The sequence below is a fragment of the Paroedura picta genome, chromosome 1 (genome assembly GCF_049243985.1).
Source record: "Paroedura picta isolate Pp20150507F chromosome 1, Ppicta_v3.0, whole genome shotgun sequence".
Lineage (NCBI taxonomy): Eukaryota > Metazoa > Chordata > Lepidosauria > Squamata > Gekkonidae > Paroedura > Paroedura picta.
Genome location: NC_135369.1, coordinates 75,032,488 through 75,057,925, shown reverse-complemented (window position 1 = coordinate 75,057,925; position 25,438 = coordinate 75,032,488). Strand labels below are relative to the sequence as shown.

The 25,438-nt window shown below is 44.1% G+C and overlaps 1 protein-coding gene across 5 annotated transcripts in view; it reads left to right on the top strand.

Moving 5' to 3' along the window:
• Positions 1–15,686: 15,686 nt before the first annotated feature.
• The window catches only part of CDC42EP3 (CDC42 effector protein 3), a 35,605-nt gene continuing 25,853 nt past the window's right edge, over positions 15,687–25,438 (top strand). Inside the window, exon 1 of one of the 5 annotated variants that reach the window (XM_077343668.1) lies at positions 15,687–15,833. The gene's annotated coding sequence lies outside the window, so the exon portion shown is untranslated. Of the gene's footprint in view, positions 15,834–15,988; positions 16,008–16,589; positions 16,740–25,438 lie in introns of those variants that run through there. The other 4 variants (XM_077343659.1, XM_077343687.1, XM_077343677.1 and 1 more) reach the window with 4 other exon arrangements.

Genomic DNA, 25,438 nt, shown 5'->3' with positions numbered 1-25,438 from the left:
TCCTCTCACTCTTGTGAGTTTTGCTCTCCTAGTTATAAAAATATTGTGCCTAGAGTTAATATTGCCTCAATGTTGCAGGTAAATACTTTTTTACTGTATGAAAAACATAGCTTCTAGAAAAGATTCACAACAATTGGCAACCAATGCAGCTGCCCCAGCAGAAGCTGGATATAGGCCCTCCAGCAGGTTCCTGTGAGGCCTAGCAGATGCATTTCGTACCAGCTGCAATTTCTGGGTCAAGGCCAAGGGAAGGCCCATGTAGAATGAGTTACAGAAATTAATCCTGGAGGATTGTACTAATGAATTTGTACTAACAAATCCCTGAACTTTTGTATTAAGAACCTGAAAATGAATAGATAACACATGGTCATGGTAGCCATTCACACGTTTATCCTGCATGGGCAAGACACAGGGAGGAATAAAAGTATCTGCATTTTCTGGAATTAAAAAATGTTATATAGGAAAACTATGCTTTAGAAGTCCAGAACCTGTACCACAAGATTACACTATGGGTTTCTGTTATCTACATTTATGATGGTATTTTATACTTTAGTAGCCCAAACTTAGAAACTCCAAGAGAACGTAATTAACCAATGTAGATATATTGCAGGATTGTTTACTGAACATCTTAAAGAAATATAATATCTTTTGATTCTTTTAATGAATGCATCTAAAATATAACATCAAAATGTAAGTCTACACAGGCAGAAATTCTGAGTGGTATGGGGCAAGCATTGTGTTTCAGGGCATTTCTTGACAGGTTTCCACACTTGGTGTTATAATTTGGAAGTATCATTGTAAAAAGTCAGCTACCACGTTCCATGATCTTGCTCATTCAGGGAAACAGAAATATAGACTGAGTTTATTATGTGTCCATCCATGTCAATCATGTAGATCAGCAATTGTGTTTTCTTTAAAACTGAGAGGACTTTCAAAAACAGTTTGTGATGTGGCATGGAGATCTGTTAGTTAAAGGTGGGGCACGTATCCCCTCAAGAATGCTGAAGCCTTTGGCATAAGGTTGCCAGCTCTGGTTTTGGAAATTTCTGGAATTTGGAGGCAGAGATTTTTTGTTCCTAACCTCAGTTAATTTCACTCAGTGTTCTTTAGAGCATTTTTGGTAAGACTATGCACTGAGAAACAGGAAATTCCTGGGGTCATTCCGCACAACCGCCTATGTAGCCAAATGTAAGTGTTATTGTAACGCGCTACAATTAATAGCGGCAGGTCTTGATAACGCACAGTGCTGTCCCTACTGGAATAAAGGCTCTCACACTAGCGCTGTTTTCGTTACCCACAAGTTTCTGGTCTCACCAGAATTGCAACAAAGGAGGCGATATTTTTCCATGCTTCTTCCTGCCCCCGGCCATCAATCAAACAAAACAGCCAATGAAATGTTGTGTTGTGCTCCCAAAAAGCCCCTTTCCCTTTAAAAACTGTTTTTTAAAAACCCGAAAACACCAGTAGCAATGAATATTTGTTCATTCAATGTCTCAAAAGGACCATTTTTGCTGGCAAGGAGCTGGCACTTAATCGTTTACATGGTCTTCAAGTTAAAAAAAAATCCCCCCCCCCCATGGGTGCAATTTCTGGCCGAAATTGCGGGCAGTGTCGAACAGGGGGCTGTATTATGCTCGGAAACTTCCAAGACAATTGCAGAAGAGAGCTTTGTTTTACTGTTAAGCACTTCTGAATTGCTTGTGGAGGGACTTTAGCCGAAGAATCCTCACTTATTCGTTGCTTTTGCTGGTTTAAGGGGGGGGGGGGAAATGGCGATCGCGTCTCCAGAAGCTCAGGGGCAAGAGCTAGAGAGGAGTATTCTTTCTACCAGTATATTGAGAATGCACATGTCTTTTTCATATGTGTTGCAGGTTGTTCTCAGGAGTGAAGCGTTTTTTTAAAGGGGGAATCCATTTTTGATGATTCCCCGAAAAGTGCGCTTTTTCGAAGCGCTTTTTGTGGGAGTGTTGCAGATTGTGTACGACGTCATGCATAATGTTTAAAAAATAGTGTTACACAACAATTAGACTTCAGCTACATTAGCGCTGTGTAGAATGGACCCTGGTCAAGTCTTGCCTCAGCTACAAACTTCCTAGAAAGGTTTAGAAAAGGTATTGGCCTCTATTCAGTGATGTGTCAGTAGAACAAGAAGGAACTTAGCCAGTGCACGCTATTAAAACTGTGGGTTCAGTCATGACACAGACGCTTCAGCTCCAACATGAAGGGAACTTTTATTAACAGAGAAGAAAACTGAACAGCAACAGGGAAAACACACAGGCTTTATATACATATCCAACTGCTTCAGGCCATGCCCCATTAGACACACTATTGGTTGTCAATGAACATTAGGAATGGCTACTAAACAGCTTCTGCTGATTGGCTACTTGAAACATTCTAGCAAATCGCAATTAAGGACCAAGGAACTAGGTCCTGCAACAAGTTTAGATACATGAACTCTAGTGCATGAACATATATCCATAACTTCCTCCCTAGTATTTCTTATCAGGCCAAAGACAGTTCCTGGGATTGTGACAAAAGGGATGACATCAGAAACTACAACATTCAAAAACACTCAAAAGGCCAGTGAGAGTATATTTTAAACTTCATTTTCCATTTTGTTGTCCATTCATCCTATTTAGAGGGATGATCCTCCTGTAGTTCTTCACAACCTGTTTTCACCATCTGTACACCGCCCGTGGCGCCGCGGGCGCCATCTGTACACCGCCCGTGGCGCCGCGGGCACCACGGACTAAATAAAACAGTAAGGGGTTCTGGGGCGGGATGCGTCCGGGATGAGGAAGGGTCCGGATTGGACCCTTCCTCATGACAGACAATCAGAGGGAGCAATCGGCAGGCGCGAAGCGCCTGCCGATTGCTCCCTCTGATTCCCAGCCCCAGCAATTGTGAGCCGCGCACAGCGCGGCTCGCAGTTGCTCCCGGCCTGATGCGGCGAGAGGCGCGAAGCGCCTCTCGCCGCGTCAGGCCGCTTCCTGAGGGAGCCCCCGCAACAACAAGGAGATAGCCGCCTTCCAGTCCCAGCAACTGTGAGCCGCGCGCAGCGCGGCTCGCAGTTGCTCCACACCTGATGCGACGAGAGGCGCGAAGCGCCTCTCGCTGCGTCAGGCCGCTTCCTGAGAGAGCCCCTGCCACAACAAGGAGATAGCTGACGATGCGACGAGAGGCGCAAAGCCCCTCTCGCCGCGTCAGCCCGTCGCCTCAGGGAACCCCCGGCACAACAAGAAGATGGCCGCCGCTCAGAAGACGCCGCTCTGGAGTTGCCTGCCTCCGCTCTAAGGAGCCCTTGGCAGTCGCGCGGAGCGCGGCTGCTGGGGACTCCCTGCCCGGCACAACAAGAGAAGATGCCGCCCTGGAGCCGCCTGCCTCCACTCAAGGGAGCCCCCGGCAGCGGCGCGGAGCGCCGCTGCCGGAGACTCCCTGCCCCGCACAACAAAGAAAATGGCCGCCGCTGCCCCACCCAACAAGAAGATGGCCGCCGCCGATGCTGCCCGAGGAAACCAGCCGCCGCGTCAGCCAACAAGGGAGTCCCCGGCTCCCTGCCCGTCGACCTGCCCGGCTGCCTGGGACTCCCTACAGAGCCGCAGCCCAACATGCCATTAGGAACATTCCCGCCGCCGAGCCGTCGCTGCACACGCCGCCAGACCGCCTGGGGGCCGCCGCCCGAAGCAACGGCCTCCCTCCTCCACTACTTACTGCCCCGCCGCCGAAAAAAGGACGTCCCGCCGCTGCTGCTGCCGACCGCCCTCGACAATGCCTCCGCTTTCAGGTACTCTTTCTTTCAAAACGCTGCCCTCGCCTTCCCCCCCCCCTCTACCCCCGCTTTCTAGAGCCCATTGTATTTTGGGTACAATGGGCTTAATTACTAGTCCTGAATAATTGAATATTGTCTACTGCACTGTTCAGCCACAATTCTGACCTATGAATAAATCAAGTAGCGCTGGTCCCAATGTTGGTCCTTATGGGACCCTGCTGCTCACTTTCCTTCACTGTAAGAACTGTCCATTTATTCCTACTCTCTGCTTCCTGCCAATTAAACAACTTTCAGTCCCTAAAACCATGCCTCCTCCACATGCTTGTTAACCTGCTCAAAGAACTCCAAGAGGTTGGTGAGGCAAGACTCATGATAATTTTACCTAGACATTGTTCCTTGAGATGCTTAATAATACTGTTTAATAATAATAATAATAACCAAAGGAGTCTCAGAGCAGCTTACAATTGCCTTCCCTTTCCTCTCCCCGCAACAGACGCCCTCTTGTCTGTTGAATAAGGCTAAGCGAGCCCTGATATTACTGCTTGGTCAGAACAGCTTTATCAGTGCTGTGGCAAGCCCAAGGTCACCCAGCTGGTTGCATGTGGGAGAGTGGGGAATCAAACCCGGCTCACCAGATTAGTCTGCATTCCTAACCACTACACCAAGCTGGCTTTTATCAGTTTCTATTAATTTAGCTGGGACAGATGTTAGGCTAACAAGCCTGTACTTTCCTGGATCCTCTCTGGACCCTTTTAAAAAATTGATGTCACATTTGCTACTTTCCTGTCCTCTGGGACAAAGGTCAATTTTAATGACAAGTTACATATACTGGTTTGTTAGTCAACAGTTTCACATTTGAGTTCTTTGAGGAACCTCAGGTACATGCCATCTTGACCTGCAGACTTGTCAGTTTTCAGTTTGCCTAGCAGTCTTCATACTTTGTTTTGTTTGTACAGTTATGATGGGTTCTCAAGCAGCTACTTTGTGCAGATACTTTGCTCTGGGATATTTTGGTGAGTGATTGGGTGAAGAACAGGAAAGGAGGATGTCCTAGTGAATAAGCACTGATGAGCTGGAGCAAGGAGGGGCAGACAGCTGGGCTGGATGTGCTAGTCTGCCTTTCAAAGGCCAGTTCAACCCATGGTTTCCAACAGCAAGAGGAGTTAAATGGTGTCCTATAAAAAAACAGAAAGTAAGATTGCTTGGATTCTGGAAACAGCCAACGTATTCTGTGTTGTAAAGGGAGAGCTCCTTGTGAAGAGGGGGGCCGAGCATTGTGGTTCCCATTTGTAGATTACAATATTCCATTATCTTCAACAGATCTATATACTTATTACAGAAGCACAGATATGAATCATCTTCAAGTATTTGAGCACCTAAGCAAACAGCATTCCTGAGGTTTTTAAAAAAATAACATTCAGCTCTTTTCTGTTCCACTCTAAATGACAGGGATGTTCTGTTTGAACCTCAGAAAATGAAATGAGACCAGACTGACAATCTTTTGCACACGTCTCCACATGGTAATTCCCATTGAACTTAATGGGAGTTGCTACATAATGGGACTTGCTTAATAGGACTTGCTACAAGATTGGAGTGCCTACTAAGGAGGCTGAGGTAACTGGTGCAAATAGTGAGAATTGAGGGGATGAAGACAAGGGGTTAGAACCAAGTGAAATATGGGTCTTGTATAGTAGGCATTTGTCCATAATTTCAAGGTGATTTCTCTTAGATGTGTACACTGAAACATTACATTAGTAAATTTTAATAACATTCTGCATAGCATACTTAGTGTATCTGCAGGTATCATAATTGACATGAAATGGTGAACTCAAAATACTTCAAATTTAATCTACAAATCCCTAGCCATTACTTTTATGTCATTGCAGTTTCTGTGCACAACATCCTCAGAGCATGAAAATTCAACATAGAGCTGCTCAGTCTAAGTGAGCAGTATTAATTAGTATTCTTTTTTCTGGGAGCTTTTGCCTTGCAGATGTCACACAGTTAAGGCTAATAGCTTAACAGCAAACCACATTTAAGGGACTGGCTGGCATTTACAGTTCCAGATTCCAAACATGAGATGCTTTGTGGTCAATTAAGAAATGTGCATTATATCATTTGGCAGCATGACTAATACTACAGGATTAGCACAGATTCCTTTCACTCACACACTTTCCACTAGAACACATCTTTCTTCTTGTGTACTACTAAAGAGGGCATTGCCAAAACAAATTTGGATGGCAAGCAATCTTATGTAGATCTACTTATGAGTAAGTACCATTGAAATCAGTGGATTTTATTTTAGGAAAGGTGTTAGTGATATCCACTGATTTTCTACCCAGTTTTTTAAAAAAATAATGCTGGTACTAAACTATATGAACAAAGAGCTAAGACCTTTTCCAATGTGGTTCAGATGAAGGTCCAAAAGGGACTCTTATAGCCATTATACACCTTCTGCTCTAGACAGCTACCCTCTTAGAAGCAGCTTCTTTTGGGAAGGATCATTGCTTTTTCCTGGCTTATGTGAAGCAATGTTTTAAGTCACAGGTGCTCTCTCCTCTGAAGGAAAATGACTTACAGAAGTGAAAAGCACAAAATAGCACTATGGGTTCCTAATGGATCATATATGGTATCACTAATATGGAGTGACATAAGTACACAATTTCCTACCTGCAACTGTACTTTTCACTAAATTTATGTTTTAAAACAATGTTTCCATTGACTGAGGGTTACCAGAGCCAGTGCTACTGCAACAAGAAGGGGGAGAGAAGACTGAAAACCAGATAGGCTATCCCTTCCCCTCTGACCTTCCATTATCATACTTGAATTCATAGTTTTAACAATATCCTTGCTGCCTTTGCACTCCCCTAGTTCACAGACCCAGTAAGGAGATGCTTATCGACCAGCTACTGGTTTTTAAAACAGCAAAGGTGCTACCCCCCTCCCTTAATAAATCTACATGTACCTTATCAGTACAAGAAATTATATGACTAATACTGAATCAGGAGGGGTTGTACAGTGTAGAAACACAGTCAGTAGAAATTTGGTACAATGTTTGTGCAGACTACATTTGCTGCTGGCAAGACAAAGAGACCAATCTTTATGGCACTTCATCCTTCAAACACCTGAGCAGGGTGCTTTCCATACAGTGATCAAAGAGTGCTGTACTGTACTGCTATATCACTGAACCTATATGATGCAGAGCACTCATGGGGAAAGATAGACAGAGGTTTGCTGACTTATGATGGCCACATCTGTTTCAGCTGCCTTTCCAGATGAAAGCTATCAGTATTCAGAACATACACAGTTAGAACTGAAAAGGAACAGATGATTTGTTCTCCGGCATGGCACATCACAGTATTACCCAGCTTGTCAGGAACTTCCTTCTAAATATTGCATCTATTTCTTTTATCTCTTGGTGGGTAGCACTCCCTGACAATTAGCAACCCTCCTATTCAGCTGCTGAAGATAAGTTCTTTCAAACAGGCAGTACAGGTACAACAACGCCAGATTAATACTGTGCTTTGTGACACCCTACCATCAGTGCTCCACATCTTAGGTAGTTGACGGTTAGCACAGTCACCAGCAACAATTTGGATTCCTTTAAAAAATTTCATGGAGGATAGGTGTACAAATGTCTGTTGGCCATAATAGCTAAATAGGACCTTTCTGGATACCAGATACTGAGGATAACTTGTAGAAGGTTATTGACTTCATGCTGTGCTTCTAGGCTTCCCTGCAATATTTGGCTGTCTCCTATCAGAAACAGCATGCTGGGTTCGAGAGTTCTTGGCTTGATCCAGTACAGCTCTTATTTCATTACACTGTTAACTAATTAATTGGAAACTGAATATGAGAATAGTTGCTCCAGAGCTCTAATCCATGACCTTGAGTTAACCCTATGCTAAAGTGACCCGATTGTCCCACTTTTGGACAGACATCTGGGGGTACCTGGCCAATTGTACTTACGTTGAAATTAATATATATATATATATATATATATATATATATATATATATATATATATATATATATATATATATATATATATAGCAATACAATTTTTGCGCTCTATGCATTCTATGAAACTTTTTGTTGCTCCATATAGGCCAAATTTTTAATCAAGAACCCCCTGTTAATGGTGTCCCGCTTTATCCTATGCATAAAAATTGCAGCTAAGCCATATTGGAAAATGCCTTCTCCTTCCTTAAAAATACTTATGGGAGGGGCAGGAAGCCATTTTTAAAAAAATCAAAATTAATGGAGGGAATGATTTTAGTTGATCACAGAGCCTTTAGGAACTTGAACTACCTGAAGGGTACACTGTATTTCAAATTTGGCTGCACCACAGATCATTATGAGGGCATTACATTGGTGGCCATTTTATTTCAGTTCCTTTCCTCACAATGTTTAGGATAGAAATTGCTTTTTTACCACTTCTGTCCATCTTGACATTTCACCCAATGTGGCTCCAAGATATTCTTCCTGGTGAGTCACTAGTTCACATCCCATCAGTGTATATTATTTATTGCATCATTTATTGAAACACTAGTAGAAATGTCCATATTAAAAACAAGCTGGGGGCAGGGCTTGCATTCCCCTGGCAGCCAGTCGGCCAGTCGGGTGGCTGTGAAGTGTGGGTAGAAGGGATTCCCTTCTGTACCCCAGCAGCTTGGAAGAGCAGCAAAAGCACATGGAGATCATGGTGGGCAGCTTCCTCCACCCTGTCCTGGCAGCCAGGACAGCAAAAAGAGCTGCGCTGGTGCTGGGGAACACTCATGGCTGGGCTTCCCCAGCATCCACTGGCAGCCAGGAGATGACAAAGAGCAGGGTGGTTGCCCCAGAAGGTGAGAGGTGGGCCTTCCTCTGGCAGCCACTGAGTGCAGGTGATTCCTAGCCCTTACCCATTGGTCAGGAAGAGCAGCACAAAAGCAATGGACTGCACAGCTGGCCATTCTCAAGCTTCCCCATTAGCCAGGAGGGTAGCATGGAGGGGATGGACAGTTGGCCAGAGCTGGGCATTGACCTCCTCCCAGCTCCTCTTCCAGGTGGAGAGGGTGGGGAAGAGCCTCTAATTGGCCCTCATGTGGGAAAGGCTCTCCTTCTGGCCAATCAGAGGACTTACATCTGTGCTTCTGATTACATGCCAATCAGAAGGCCAGCACATCGTTGGAAATACAGTCATCATTTTATGTATTATGATGGCTATACCACCTCTTTACTACAACTGTACAGAATGATATATAATCAATAAATACAACAATAGAAAACCAATATCAAAATTCATGTAAGGAAAACGTCTTTACTTTTTGCAAGAATATGCTGAGTGAAGAGAAAAGAAGGTATTCCACAACCGGTTGACATCCTCTGAAAAAGGTGGTGGGCAGTCTTTGCGGTCCCACTGTATGAATGTTTAATTCACTTGAAAATGAGGTGCAATAGTAGTAATACTTATAATATATGGGCATCATACTGACACAGTACTGGAGTTAAACCTATAGTCATGGCTACATATAGGTAGCTGTGAGCTAGTGGAGTATATATATTACTATTTTAAAGCCACTACCTAATCCAACTCAAACTAAGAATCAACTCTTTTATTCTTATTAATTGAGATTCAAGTAGCCAGCTGTGTTGGTCAGAAGTAGCAGAACAAATTTAGAGTCCAGTGGCACCTTTAAGACCAACAAAGTTTTATTCAAGTTACTAGAATTAAAGCCCGTTGTAGCTGATACAATGGGGGCTAGCATGAGGGGAGGGAAAAACAGCAAAGAGAGAGAGGTAGAAAGAAAGAGAGTGATTAAGAGAGAAAGAGAGAGAGAAAGAGGATAGAAAAAGAAAGAAAGATAAAAAAGAGAGGAAAAAGAGTGATAGGAAGAAATCTAGGTAGAAGGAAAGAAAGAAAGAGATAGAAAGAAAAACAGAGACAAATATAGAGTAAGAGAGGGGGGAAAGACAGAGAGGAGTACAGAGAAAGAGAGAGAGGGAGACAAGTAAACAAAGAGAGGGGAAGAGAGAAAGATAAAGATGGAAAGACTCTCTGGTGGGCTGGAAAGTGCCTCCCGTGACCTCGGGGAATGGAGACAGCCCTCCAGCAGCAATGAAATTTGCCTTGATGAAGTAGCAGAACAGCTTAGTAAGTTTGACGATGGGCTTTGATGTTTATCCCTGTTAGAACTGTGGCCTGATGTGTGCTGAGAAATGCTTAAAGGTTTATATTAAAGTATGCTTATTAGATCAACAAGTCTTGTTCAAACCAATCATGGTTATAGTTTAGACACATTCTTATGGACACAGTGTTTTACCATTTTAAAAATGCATCTTATCCTGTTCTTATGAACAAACTTCTAAAATGGGTCCCTTTCTTGTCAGTGAGAAGTTCAGACTGAATAATAGTGGCTTTTGTGAAGCTGCAGGAATAAAAAGAACAGACGAGTAAACCGTTCATACACCATTCATACACCATTCAAACGGTTACAAGGGCCTGAAGGATCTTCTAGAACTAAGTGGGCCACTTTGGATTGGCACCTGGTTCTGCCCTGTCAAAATGCCAGCTATTCTGTGGGCTATGAAGTGGCATTCTGGGACACCCAGAGTTCACCAGAGTGCTCCTGGCCAGGGCTGTTGGGGGTGAGCAGTAGTGGGGCCGGGCCAGGGCTGTTGGGGATGGGCAGTAGTGGGGCACAGCTTTGCTGCTTCCTGATTGGCCTGAAGTCCGGACAAGTGCTCTGCCCAGGAGGGCTCAATGCTTTTATTTATATGGTTACAGCTGAGCTTTCATGTGCATGCACACTTACTTATTAATTTAGTTAGTTATTACATGTTCTTAGTTACTTACAATCAAAAGTTTGGCAATCAATCATTGTGTTGACCTCCTAGCACAAATGGGGAGAAAATGGATGACTTTATACATTTTGCAGTAGAACAAACATCTGCTCTAACTCCAATTCCCTGGGAATTGCAGATGATGGAGATGGCATTCCTGTGGACCATACTCCCTTTCAATTTGCCTCTTACTCAAAACTTTGCAATTTACCCATTAATATATCTTAATTTTAAAAAGAAATAAGCACTAGTGAAATGTGGTTTACACTGACTCTGTCATTGTGCAGTTCTTATACTTCAATAGGAGTATTTTAGGGACTGGTCCTAGCTCTCTAGTAACCATATGAGGAATGTAAACTCTGTTTGTGAAATCTGAGCTCAGGACTGAGAACCACATTAGGTACCTTTCCTTTATCTTCTATGAACACCATTTTAGAACAAACAATGCTCATGTAAAATGATTCCTCATCAACCCAAATCCACGCCCAGCTGACTACAGCATTTCCTAATTAGGTTATATTCAATCTTTATAATGGCCTGTTAGTAATAGATGTGGTACTAGAAAGTAATCTTTGCTGATATTATTCACTTCCCAGGAATGCAGGGCAGAAGCTGCTCTGCTGGCTCAGACTGAGAACAATGGAAGAGAAGCAGCCTGACAGAATAGCTATCTAGTGTTCTCTGAGCCACGGCAATTTCATTGTGTGCTTTGTGATGTCAGACAAACAGGTATTCATATTAATCCAAATTTAAAATATAATTTTATGATGCCACAGATATTTTAGAAGCTCTTTTAAAGTTCCATGATACTGGTCTCAGGCAATGGAGAACTGGAATTGCCAACTTTAACAGAGAGTTGGAAGTTATGAATGACTTACATTTTTTACAGTGAAAGCAAAAATGAGCTAATATAATTGTGGGCTAAGCCCCAAGAAGACTTTGATTCCAAATTAAAGACAGGAAAGGGATGACCATTCATTCCAGATACAGAGTCTTTCAATTCCCAATTAAATATGTTGATCCTTAGCATTCCTCTCAACACCTTTCAGAACTGGGCTGCTGGCCTTATAAAGAGAAAGGTGTTTTTTCTTCTTCTTTTTTTAGATATGGTGATCAATGAAGAAAACTTGTTTAATATTTTTGTCAAGTTTCTTTCTAAGACTTCCCCACATTGTGCATGTAATATCTTTCCTAGTCATAATTTCTGTCTCTGTCAAATAATCTGTTCCCTTTTGTACTGCTGGGGTAGGGGAATCTTTAAATATGCAACTTCCAGCCTGAGGGGCCACTTGCGTCAAACATTCCTTGGGGATGTACACAGATTAGCACATTTTATGAGGAATGTGGCTAGTCCTTTCTTCAAATATGAGTCTCTACTTGCTCACAATGTTCTTGCTTCCTAGTAAGAAAGAGACCAGAGGCTTTTGGAGAACATGCCTTTGTATCTGTTTCTGGGTCCAAGCAATATGGTATGGAGGTCAGAGTGCTGAACCAAGATCGGGGAGGGTCAGGTTTGAGTCCCCACTCTGTTGTGGAAGTCTGCTCAGCAGCCCTGGGACAGAAGGAAAGAATAAGCAAAGTGCTAAAGGTACATCTAAGACAAAAATGGAAAGTGCATGAGTATGATCTAGAATCAGAGTTGAAGGGGCCAAAAAGGCCCTCTAGTCCAACCCCCTGCTTTAATGCAGCATCAGCCTGCATTAAGTATCTGCTTGAAGATTGCCAGTGAGGAGGAGCTCACTATCTCCTTAGGCAGCCAATTCCACCGCTCCTGACCTCCTCTAAGTGATAACCTGTCAGATATTTAAAGAGAGCAATCATATCCCCTCTCAACTTCTTCTTCTCCAGGCTGAACATTCCCAGGTACCTCAGCCTTTCCTCATAGGGCTTGGTCCCCAGGCCTTGGATCATTCTTGTCACTCTCTTCTGGACCTTCTCAATTTTGTCCACGTCCTTTTTGAAGTGAGGCAGTCTGACCATTGTTTGTTTGTTTGTTTATTAGAATTCTATAACCACCCCTCTTGGCACAGCACAACAAAATATTCAATAGTGGCTAAAAGCAATTAGCATTAAAACTATAAAATATAACAGATCAATATAGCTGATAGATTGCCAGATTAAACAGCTCCTACAACCTACAAGCTCCCCCCCAAACACGCACACACGCACCATTTTATGCCCTCTAGTTATTAAATCTTGGAACTCTGTCCAGATTGCATTAGAGCTATCTTTATCTGGGATTTGACCCCCCCCCCATAGTCTCAGGAGGCATAGTCTTGAGGATACCAGACATCACAGGCATCCCTTCCACATCCTGAACCCAACTGACCCCCTATGGGTTCTCTCCAAAAAGTTCTATTGTATCATTAATTGTTATATTATTAGAGTCCAGTGGCAACTTTAAGACCAATAAAGATTTATTCAAGGCATGAGCTTTCGAGTGCAAGCACTCTTCCTCAGACTAGGTGCCACTGGACTCTGATTTTGTTTTGTTGTGCTGCTTCAGACCAACATGGCTACCCACTTAGAATCATAGAGTTGGAAGGGCCCTCATGGGTCATCTAGTCCAACCCCCTGCACTATGCAGGACACTCACATCCCAGTCGCTCATCTACTGTAACCTGCCACCCCTTTCCCTTCACAGAATCAGCCTCTCTGTCAGATGGCTATCTAGCCTCTGATTTAAAATTTCCAAAGATGGAGAACCCACCACCTCCCGAGGAAGCCTGTTCCACTGAGAAACTGCTTTAACTGTCAGGAACTTCTTCCGGATGTTTAGATTGAATTTCTTTTGAATTAATTTCATCCCATTCGTTCTGGTCTGTCCCTCTGGGGTAAGAGAACAATTCTTCTCTATCCTCCATATGGCACCCTTTTAAATACTTGAAGATGGTTATCAGATCCCCTCTCAGTCGTCTCCTCCCTAGGCTAAACAGACCAAACTCCCCCAACCTTTCTTCATATGTCTTGGTCTCCAAACCCCTCACAATCTTTGTTGCCCTCCTCTGGACACGTTCCAGTTTGTCTACATCCCTCTTCAACTGGGGTGCCCAAAACTGAACACAGTACTCCAAGTGAGGACGAACCAAAGCAGAGTACATCACCTCCCGTGATCTGGAAACGATACTCCATTTGATACAGCCCAAAATCCCATTTGCATTCTTAGCCACTGAGTCACACTCATGTTCAATGTATAGTCTACCGAGACTCCTAGATCCTCTTCGCACATGCTACTGCCAAGACAAGTCTCCCCCATCTTATATTGGTGTATTTGGTTTTTCCTACCTAAATGCAGAACTTTACATTTGTCCCTATTGAATTGAATTTATTCAGTTTAGCCCACTTCTTGAGCCTATCAAGATCATCCTGTATGTTACTGTCTTCGGTTGTGTTTGCTACCCCTCCCAGTTTAGTATCATCTGCAAATTTAACAAGTATCTCCTCTAATCCCTAATCCAAATAGTTTATAAATATGTTGAACAACACAGGCCCCAGGACAGATCCTTGGGGTACTCCACTTGTCACTCTTTTCCAAGAAGATGTTGAACCATTAACAAGTACCCTCTGGGTATGATTTGTCAACCAGTTATTGATCCAGCTGACAGAATTAGGATCCATGCTGCATTTGACCAACTTGTGAACAAGAATATCATGTGGGACCTTATCAAAAGCTTTACTGAAATCCAGATAAACTATGTCCACGGCATTCCCCTGATCCAGCAAGGTAGTCACTTTCTCAAAAAAAGAGATAAGGTTGTTCTTGTGAAACCCGTGCTGAGTCTTAGAAATCACAGCTCTCAGTTCCTGCTGCTTGAATATGTTATATTATTGTTACTCAGTACTGGTTCTTACTGTTGTTACTGTTATGATTATTATTAGTTACACTGTATAACCCTAAAGGTAAAGATATCCCGTGCAAGCACCGAGTCATGTCTGACCCTTGGGGTGATGCCCTCTAGCGTTTTCATGGCAGACTCAATACGGGGTGGTTTGCCAGTGCCTTCCCCAGTCATTACCTTTATCTCCCAGCAAGCTGGGTACTCAGAACCCATTGGCACCATACATCATTGTGATTAATCAATATCACTGAGTTACTATGGGCTCCGGTGAAATTACTATTGCTCCGCCCCTTGGAGAGGCATTTTTCTCCCACACATCTCATCTGCAAAACAAACATGGGATGCCAAAACAGCAGTGCTGGGATGCCACTGCAACAACAATGCTGGGGTCTTAGGTTTAGGCTGCCCTATATATTTAATATACAATTAATATACCCTATATATGTAATATACAATTTAACGCTTGATATGGGCTCAAAGTGAACACTTCTTTGTTTAAAAATAAGGTATTTTGCTTCAGCATTGGCTATGTCCCTGCTTGGGGCTTGTTAGCATCTCCTGGGTCTGAGCAGGCCTCAGGCACCAACCCCCTAAAGGTGTCCTAAGCAGTCTGAATAGCCCTGAGGAGACCAGACGAGCCGAGCCGAGCCAAACGAGGTCGGCCATCTCCACCGCGGGCGGTTATTAATTAAAGCTTTCAACTGTAAAACAAGGAATGCCTTTGCCTGCCAGCCGCCCAGTAACGTCCAATGCTGGCTGCAATAAGTGTTAACGATCCAGTTCCAAGTCCAATCACGGTGGAGTCTGTTCAGGCAGAAGTTCTGGGGACCTTCTTACCGGATCCTTCTGCGGAAGCGCTCTCTGCCGAGGCACTGCCCCCGCCACTGAGCAAGGCGGGCAGCCCCCCCCCCCCCCCGACCTCCCGGCCGGCGTGCGCGTCTACGGGGGTGAGCGGAGCAAGCTGAAAGCAGCGGCGGTGCTGTCTGGTCGGAGGGGGCTCGTAGAGCAGCCGGCTGGGGCAGTTTTGCCTTCCCTCGCTCCTTCCTTCTTGTTCGGCTGCCGTCGCCGGCCCGCGCGCTTCTCCTTCCCCTCCTCCTCGAGGACGCGGGGCTGCCTTTCCTCCGTCAGGGGGCGACGCAGGGAAGGGGGGGAGGGCGCTAGGGGGGTGACAGGCGGTCACAGGTGCTGCTGCTGCTGCTGCTGCTGCTGCGGGCGGCCGCCTCTGAGTCACGGGAGAGGCGCCGCTGCTCCCCTCCCTCCTCCCCGCCTCGGTCTCCTCCCTGCCCGAGCGCCGCTGCCGCAGCCGCCAAGGCCGGGCAGCTTTTCAGGAGGCGGCGCGTGCGAGTGCAGCAGCACGAGTCGAGCGAGCTGCGCGCCAGACCCGAGCCTTGGCGGAACCCGTAAGTTGCTGCTGCTGCTGCTGCAGTGCAAGGCAGCTCCTTTACACTGCAAACTATTTGCCGCTCCTCTCCCTCCTCCCCCCCCGCCCCCCCCCCCCCCCCAAATATGCTGCGCCGCTCGCCTTCAAGCAAGGCCGGCAGAGAGCCGGGGGATGGCTGCAAAGCCAAATGCAGGTTGGCTGGGCCACAGGGTGGCCGCTCGTGGCCAGGGCGCGATGAGAGGTGCTGCCCCCTGCCTGGCAGGATCTCGGCTTTGACGCCCGTGCCCTGCCTTTCTCCTTGGCGCATGCAAGGGAAACGAGGGCGGCACGGGGAGCCGCCCAGCGCTGTAGGATGGCTCCGGCGCTCTGCTTTTGTGTACACTGTCGATGAATGCCGGAGTCGGGTATAACGGGAGACGGTGCCGGTTTCGCGGGTGGAGGAGAAAGAATCAGAGCATTGAGATGACACGGGGGTATCTGGGAAGGCATCAGTTCAGCCTGGGTAAATGATACCCAAGTCACGCTAAAACGGGGCCAGAACTATGCCTAGATTTTCAGGCGAAGCGGGTACCTTTGGTACTGGGCGAGAAAGAAGGCGAAAGATCAGATTTTTTTTTCTTTTTTAGTAGGCAGGAAAATCTCAACTCACCTCCTCTCAGAAGGGTGGGCTTGACGGGGCTCACCAGGTCATGGATGTCTTTATCTGATTTATTTGTGTTCCAGGCAGTGCCTCAGCCACCAGTTTTGTGTTTGTTTCCACGGGGCAGTGGGGGTTCACAGGACAAAGCTACCCAGTGGCTCTGGCTTATGTTCTGTTCAGTATAACCTTGCTGGGCTGAATGCCATCATGTGGAACTCCAGTGAGCACAGGTCTTTCCATTGTGATTCAGTGTCCTTGGAGAACATGGAAGGAGGCAGGAGAAAGGTACATTTTGCCCAGATTTGGTAGCATGCCTGCTGAACTGAGGCTTCTAATTGGGAGTGGGGTATTGTGCTGTTTCAACAGTGCCATGCAGATGTAAATTATTACCATTTTGGGAGTGATTTATTGGATTTTGGAAAAAAATCTGTACTCTTGGCAGCATGGTTTTTTTCCTTCTTTAACTGCATTTCTGGACAGACTAGTTTAAATATCTTTTTGAATACTGAATAACTGTATAGCTAACAGCTGTGGTCTTAAAGGGGAGGACAAACCCTGAGTGGAAGTAGCAGGTCTGGTCCTTGCAAGAGAGGCTTGGGGTCTGCCCATTCAAAAGTCACAGATTTACATTTATCCCACCGCCAGCTTCATGTTGAGGTGGACATTAATTTGCCACGACATGTTGAATAGAAAGGGGGTGTTACCTCTGCATAATGATGCCCGTTGTTTCTGTCTTGGCTGTTCTTTCAAGCTGTAGCTTGTGGTTGTTTTCACACATGATACAGTCTAGGCTTCAGCTGGATTACAATGTGCGTGCAAAACTTAGATTGGTTCAAATGGCTATTTGATTTTGCTTCCACCTTCTAGCCTGCATTAATATTATTCATATATGTGGCATGAATACTAGCTGAGAGGCACATGCAAATATAAAAAACGGCCTTTCTCAATGAGAGTAGGAGCCAGCTTTTGATTTCCAGCAGTAGCCAGCCAGATGCCTCTGAGAAGCTCACCCTGGGGGAATAGTTGAGAGAATGTCTGCTACTGTCTGGTCCCAGCATCTGGTTATCAGAGGGATTCCTCTTCTGAACACCAAGATGCCATTTTGGCTAATAGTCTCTGGAAAATGGTTGGCTCCTTTTTCTGATCTATAGTTTTGCTGCAATTAGCTTGTCTGTCTATTTGGTGAATTCCCCATCCCCGTCTCAAGAAGTATGTGTGGGTAACAGTATATTAATTGCTATGTCCATGGGGTCGCGATGGGTCGGACACGACTTCGTACCTAACAACAACAACAATGTCCATCAAAAGCCAGTTTAAAGTATGGCTTCTAGAAAACACTTTTAATGTAAGCTAGATCTGAACCTTTGAAACCAACAAGGTTTGGGGGGGGGGGGGATAATAAGCTTTCAAGAATTAGAGCTCCCTTCATGTATTTTGGGAGTTTTGATTCTTGAAGAGTTTGAAACTCTTTCTGATCTCTAAGGCGCTGCTGAGACCCTAATCTAGCTGTTCTGCAAACCAGCATGGCTAACCTTCGAAACTATCTTTTAAGTTAAGCTTTTTACAAGTCTCCAGAGGAAGATAATTGTTGACTTCCAGTTAGAATATCCCAGTGAACACCTTGAAGACCTGATTTGGGGCTCATACACTTGGAAGAATTTTCTTAGTTGAGCATAAAGGGCATGGTGGAACATAGGAGTGGAGGAGGTTCCCATAGGTAGACCAGGCACAAAATTTTTATGGGTGTGCCAGTCAGCTGCTAGGTTGAAATGGTTGGCAGCAATTTCATTGGTCTGTTTTGCTTTGAAGCAGGGGAAGAAAAACCGATTGGTGAAATGGCTTGCAGCCATTTAAACTTAACAGGTCAGCTATGGACCCGTGCTGCTCAACTGTTAGGTTTAAATGGGCTGAACAGCCAAACCGAACTAGACGGGTACGGTAAATTTTCAGCAATGGCGCTTTCCCTAAACGACAGTTCAGGATTTCTGAACCGGGCCAAATTCATGCCAAATTTTGGCTTGAGAACTGGTTGATGCCCAGCCCCATTGAGAAGTACTTTTCATATGTTCCAGACAAATGAGCTTTTTAGTGTCCTGTATAAAAATGGTCCTTCTGTTTTAAAAGGTATGATTTACCCTGCAGTCTGGTTTAGCTACATCCTTTCCCTGATGAGCTGCTTTTAGATGCTGTGTGCTTTACTATGTTAATTATGGTTGGGATACAGCAATTAAGTTGTCAGAGGTGTCATCATGTCAAGAGAGTGTGTTAATTTCATTCATTTCATTCCCTCTGGCATTCTCTCCACATTCACTCTCTGTTCTTGATGGTTTAGCAGTAGGGCTCCTATTTCTAGAGAGACAACAAATATATTTGGTGTAGTCAGGGAGTAGAATCATAGAATCATTGAATCACAGAGTTGGAAGGGGCCATACAGGCCATCTAGTCCAACCCCCTGCTCAACGCAGGATCAGCCCTAAAGTAGCATTTAGTTTTGTGGCCTGTAGCTGAAAGGGGCCTTAGATGACATCAAGTGATATCTGATAGATGTTATGGGATTTTAAAGGAGTCTTAAGGGAAGGGAAGTTCGAATGGTTAGTTCTACGTTGCTCTTACCTAATTCAACATTCATTTCTATCCTTATCCATTGATGTTCCTCTATGTATTTCTGAAACAGCCTAGGGGGTGGGACGTGTCCGGCTGTCCAAGTTGGAATAGGGCCAATCGGGGTGCAGCCAGCTTTGTCCTGATTGGCCCTGCCCCTGCGGCTCCAGCCCTGAACTCTAGCCTCTTTGCTCTCAGATGCCTCAGTGCCTGGAGCCAGCAGCAGGTAAGGGGAGAGGGTCGTGGTGGAGGGCTTGCTAATGAGGGCCTCCTTGCCTGCTAGGCTGGGCCTGCTCACAAGGGCCTCCCGGCCTGCTGACTGCCTGCTAAGGAGCTCTGTCTCGGCTCCTGCCAACGAGCTGCCCAGTCCCTGCCCGCCCCACTTCATTTGGCCCAAGGCCACCTTAAGCTGCCTGGCTAGGGGAGGGGACTCTTTCAGGGCCCATTCTTAGGAATGGGCTTTGAAGCTAGTAAAGAAATATTTCAGGACATTCTTCATAGAGAGCAGCAGGAAACTTCAGACAGTACCTTTTGGACTAACTGTTCCATGCTGCTGTGATAAGGATCTGTTTATTTACTTATTTACTTAATTAATATCTCACTTTTCTCCAGGGGGGACCCAGAATGATTTGCAGTGGTCTTCTGCCCTCCATTTCATCCTCACAGCAAGCTTGTGAGGTAGATGAGAGTGAGTGTGAGTGAGTGAGTGAGAGAGAGATCCCCATCCAGGGCAGGGTGGGGATTTGAACTGGATATCTCAGATCCTTGTCCAACACTCTCTCAGGGATTACACGAGAGGCCCGTGGGGTTGCACAGCCTTTTCCAGAAGTTTGGATGGCTGCTGACATCACTAGACCTCACCAGAGCCCACTTCCCTTATTGTTCTACAAGCGTTATCTTTCTCCACAACTGATATGGTAATTGACTGATGGATTGATTGGCTGTCTCCTGCATCTTACTTCCCTGCCCACTTCTTTGAAGGAGCATGCCACCAATTCCAGGGTTCCTTGAAGCCAGGAAAATATTTCAGGGGTTCCTCCATGGTCAAAAGGCTGAATAAACCTGCTCTATATCGCATTGGCTCTGTATGTGAGGGACAGTTCAGTGTAGTAGTCAGAGTGCCAGACTAAGTTCTGGCAGCCCTAATCCCCATTCTGCCATGGAAGCCCTGGGCCAGTCACTCTCTTTCAGGCTGAACTACCTTACAAAGTGGTTGTTGTAAGACTAAAATGGAGAATGATGGAAGAAGAAATCAGCATATAAATATTGAAATACATATGTACAGAAATATGACCCTCCCTGCATATTTTCTATTACCTTAAACTGAAAACATTTGAATTACTTGTTCACTTGGCACCTTTATTTTCTCCTGACTTCTTGTTCACACCAACTTAAGTTGGTCCAGTAAGGTCTACTTAACTTTTATCATAAAAATATTTGCTTGGAATGGAGGTCATTATCCCCTCACAAGATGCCGTGTGTAATCTTGTGCTGCAGTTTGGAATGTCATACTCTGTTCTGTGGGAACTGATCACAAGCTATGATGAAATAATAATCACAAGCTCCTTCCTGCTTACCTTTTGACCAGCATGATGTGTAAAAGGAAGGGCAGGCGTAGCACTTAAAAAGCTAGGAATGTATGGTAAGTCTTCCAGTATAACTGACTGTGGTTGTAAATCAGTCTGCCTATATGGGCATTAGTCAGTTCAAGTGCATTGGCTTTCTGCTTCTCATAAGTATTGGCTTTCTGCTTCTCATACATGCACTCAAACAGCTGGAAAAGAGCTACAGTGGCACATGTGGACCTGTTCTATAAAGAATTGAAGAGCAGCTCTATATTACAATGTCAGTTTTATGCCGGTTTAATTGTTGTGGTTTCTTTCAAGGAAACCTGGCCATTTTTTTTGTTCTATTATTAATCTCCAGGTGCCTTTACAGGACTGCAGCTCCCAAAATAAATAGGAGCCTTTTGGCACCCTAAAGATTTAACAAAATTTTGTTACTGTAGAAACTGGAATAATCTGTTCTTCAGATGTAAATGGAAGTGATGTTTTCCCTGGAATAAAATGTTGTCAGCCTTTAAAGTGCCACAAGAGTCTTCCTTTCTTCTTTTTTTGCTGCAATAGACTTAAACTGTTTTTTAATCTGCCTTAAGTATCAGCGAGAAAGGCAGCCTATAGATGAAGCAAATAAAGAAATAAATGAAGAAAGCTACCCCTCTGGAATTCTCAAAGTTTCTAAAGTTCCTTGGGGGAAAGAGATAACTTTAAACTGCTGCGAATCTGTTGCTGCCTAAAAGGATACTGAAGTATGTCAGGGTATGTATTACATGCATCGTCCCAGTGAAAACCCAAAGCAGATTACATCATTCTTTTCTGCTCCATTTTATTTTTAACAACCCTGTAAGAGTTACACTAGGGCTGCAGTCTCATGCTTATTTATCCTGTGGTGGGAAGTGCAGTTGGATTGAGTGAAACTTTTAAGTCAGCATGGTTAAAACCAGAGCAGTAGGCTACAATATCTTCTTGTGCATCAGTTGCTCAAAGGATCCTGTGTTTATTGTTCTTCACTGCAGAAACAGAGAGTAGAAGATGCATTACTTGTGTGAATGAAAATGGTTTTCTTCTTCTAGTTAAGCTGCATAGTAAGGACTAAGAGAAGGTGGATGACTCTTCATCTGACAGTGTTACGATAGGAGATGAAAGACTGTATGAATTTATAATTATTTAAAAGCTTGGGTGTACTCAGATACAGCTGTAATGAAGGCAAGGTAATTAACTTAAACCTAAAAACATTAGGTAATCCTTAGTCATTGAAATGGTACATCCTTTTAAATGAATGTGCTTCAGATCACAAGCTTATATAACTTTATGGTTAACCTTTTCATTAATGCTTGTGCTGGGTGTATTTATTTTGCTTTTTAACTCCTCTTGGCCTAAATTGGGGCAGCACATTCCTCAGAGAGAACTGTTGAACTGCAGATTCAGTGCTGGTTAAGGGATTGGGAGCCAGCTATGCAACCCTGTATTCCCTTCAACCTCTCCCTTCTGTCTAAACAAAAGTTAATGAGCACCAATGTTAACAGTGGTTGAGGCTAACCATGTTCTGTCTTTACTGGTGTTTGTTAGCCAACTTCAAACACTGGTTTTAGTTAAGTACCTAATTAGTTTAACCATTAGGTTAACTGATTAAGTTAACATCAGTAGCCAGGTATCTTTTCAAGAGAGAAGGAATTTTGTCCAGAGAAAGAGTGCAAAGGAGCAACCCATAATTCCATAGCTCACTTCTGATCCCTTAACAATTTGCAAGAGTGAAGCAGCATTATGTCTCTCTACCTTTGGCAACTCAATCACTTAAAAAGATCTGGACTCTGAAATAGTCACCCCAATGTAACAATTGAAATGCAGGTGGTACAGTGAACCTGGAGATTCAGTAGTGTCTTTTTCTTTTAGACTTCTTTCACCACAATTTTGAGCACATTTGGAACAAGCACATTCCATTGATTTCAGAGCTTCTTTCTTCCCATAAAGTGTCTTTAGGATTGTGTGTTCATCTTTCTTCCTCTGGTCTGTAATCTGGCCTCATTCTGGCCCATTATGCACGGGGGGAATAGTGCACATTCGGGGTGGAATAGCGGCGACTAAAATCACTGATAACGCATGGTGCTGGCTGCAACCGGCCGCAGCTTCGGTGCATGCCGCCGAAAAAGCCGCGTTAGCGAAATGCAGAAGAAAGCGCAGCTTCCGGGTAACCGGGGTGCAACCAGAAGCGGCGCCGCAGTTGCCGGGTGCATAATCGGTTACTCTGGGTTTTGCCGCCGTTGCGTCCCGTCCTGTGCATAAGCAGTTTGCTTCGCTTCTTCCCCCTCCACATTTTCCCTGTGACCCGAAATCGCTGTTTCCGCGGCCGTGCATAATGGACCTCTGTGAGATTCTCTGATTTCATGTAGAATTCACTTCTGTGCTGCCATGCTTAAATGTATAAGCATTGAAAAACTCAAACAGGTAATCCCCATATCTTATCACATATCTATACCTGAAAGAAGGGGAAATCCGCCTTATCTCTTGGTAGGGTGAGTCTGATTGCCAAACTACTCTGCTATGAGAAATCTTACCCTAGGATTGTTTGAACATCTGTATGAGGGTCAAATCAGATGATACTGCGAGATCTTTTTGTAAGGTTTGGAGGGGGATTAGTGTCTGGTAAGTGGTAAGAGAGAGGAATGGGCTGTGTCCCAGTTAGAACTGGGATTTTCTGCAGTAGCAGTTTACTCATTAAATAACTATTCACAGATCTCCTGAATCATGTCCATTCTAACCCTAGGATATGTAAGCTACGTAATTTAAAGATTGATTCCCAAAACATAAGAAGAACCATGTTGCATCAGCCAGTGATCCATCTGGTCTGGCAACCTGTTTCACACAGTGACTAGCCTGTTGCCTTTTCAGACAACAAACATAGTATAGAGGCTGAGGCCTTCCCCTACTGTTGCTTCCTGGCACTGGTATTGGGGAAGGGGGGGTTGTGCAGAGAGAATTTGTCTTCAGAGGACTTGTTGGACATCATTTACATTCAGTCTAAGTGTTATTTCAGATATTATTTTGTAATTTGGGAACACATATTCATACCCTGAAAGTATGAAACTTATCAATTGTCTGATAATCAGTTGACAGTTGCCTCTTACCTAATCAGGCAGTTACCCCACAAGAAAATTAAATGAGTATGGTGTCTTTTCAAGCCAAGACTTGTCTCTATGCTCAAATTTATGACCATTTATGTGACATAGCTTCTATCTAAGGATTTTATTTCTTTTGAGGGTTGTGGGAATTCTTGAAAATTTCCTACAAAAGCAGAAAAATAACCTTAAAATCTTACTTAAGGAAGAACATATTGATAGTATAATTGAACTACTTATTATGATTATCCAACACTTGGTGTGCAAATGGGGAAGACCTGCATTTTTACTGGTTCTCTGTTGTCATTCATGCAAAAGCCTTAATGGCTTAGGAACCTCAAAGATTGTCTTTTCTACTTTGTTCCAATTTATAACCTTTAGGATAGGATAAGATAAATCAAGGCAAGAGCAACTTCTTGACTGTACCTTCTATGTGTCACATTCACTCAATAAGGTCACCAGGGCCGATTTACATGAAAAGAGGCCCTAAGCTATTCCACCTTTCACCTCCCATTTTTACGTTTGTAAATTACATGAGAGATAATGAAATACATCATTACTGTGATATATATCAGTATGTTAAATGAAACATGTTGTGATTGGTACTAACTTTTATAAAAAATATGGAATATAGGCCCCTCTTGATCTTGAGGCCCTAGGCTGAAGCCTAGTTAGCCTACAGGAAAATCCGAAGGTCACAAAGAGAGGTACTCCAGGTAGCTACCAGGGCCAGTTAGAAAGACAGGAGGGCCATTTGACCTCAAGCTCAAAAAGATCCTCCAATTTATACATTTGTTATTTGGGAGGAGGGGTACTTGTTAAGTTTTGCAGCTTGCTTTTATGTGTGTCAGGTGTCATCAGTTTTTAAGAAGAAGAAGAATTGGTACTTATATGCTGCTTTTTTCTTCCCGAAGGAGTCTCAAAGCAGCTTACAGTCACCTTCCCTTTCCTCTCCCCACAACAGACACCCTGTGAGATGGGCGAGGCTGAGAGAGCCCTGATATTACTGCTTGGTCAGAACAGCTTTATCAGTGCTGTGGCGAGCCCGAGGTCACCCAGCTGGTTGCATGTGGGGGAGTGCAGAATCAAACCCAGCTTGCCAGATTAGAAGTCCACACTCCTAACCACTACACAAAACTGGCTTCCCAAACTGGCTCTCCAAAGACTGGTATGGAAAACATACTCTTTAAACGAGCCCTGGTTTTCTTTGCACATGACATATTACTGGAGATGACTATCTGATCAGTAGGCAACTATAGCCCTCTGGGTCTTGGTTGGGTTTTTGTTGTTGTAGTTAAGTATGCAAGAATGGAGCACAGGGAGCTTCAGATACAATCCAGTGCTAGGATCTGGATTTTGAACCACAATCTGACATGTATCTGCTGCATGTACCCAGATAAAGCTGGATGTTTGGTTCTCGTAGAGAATTTTCAAATGCTATTCTTCATCATCAATCAACATGCATTTTGTAAATTATATTATGTTACATAGAAAAGGCATATTGTCTCTCTGAATGGATGTTTCACATATTGTTTGTATGGGAGAAACTGGATATAATCTACAGCAGGGATAATTTAGACTACAATTGTTTTAAATTGCTTACCACAATTAGTTCTTAAGTATCATTTTGCATTTGATATGACCTCCTAGGTTTGCCATGAAATTAAATTAACTGCTGGTTATATGGTTTTACTTAGATGCCTAAACT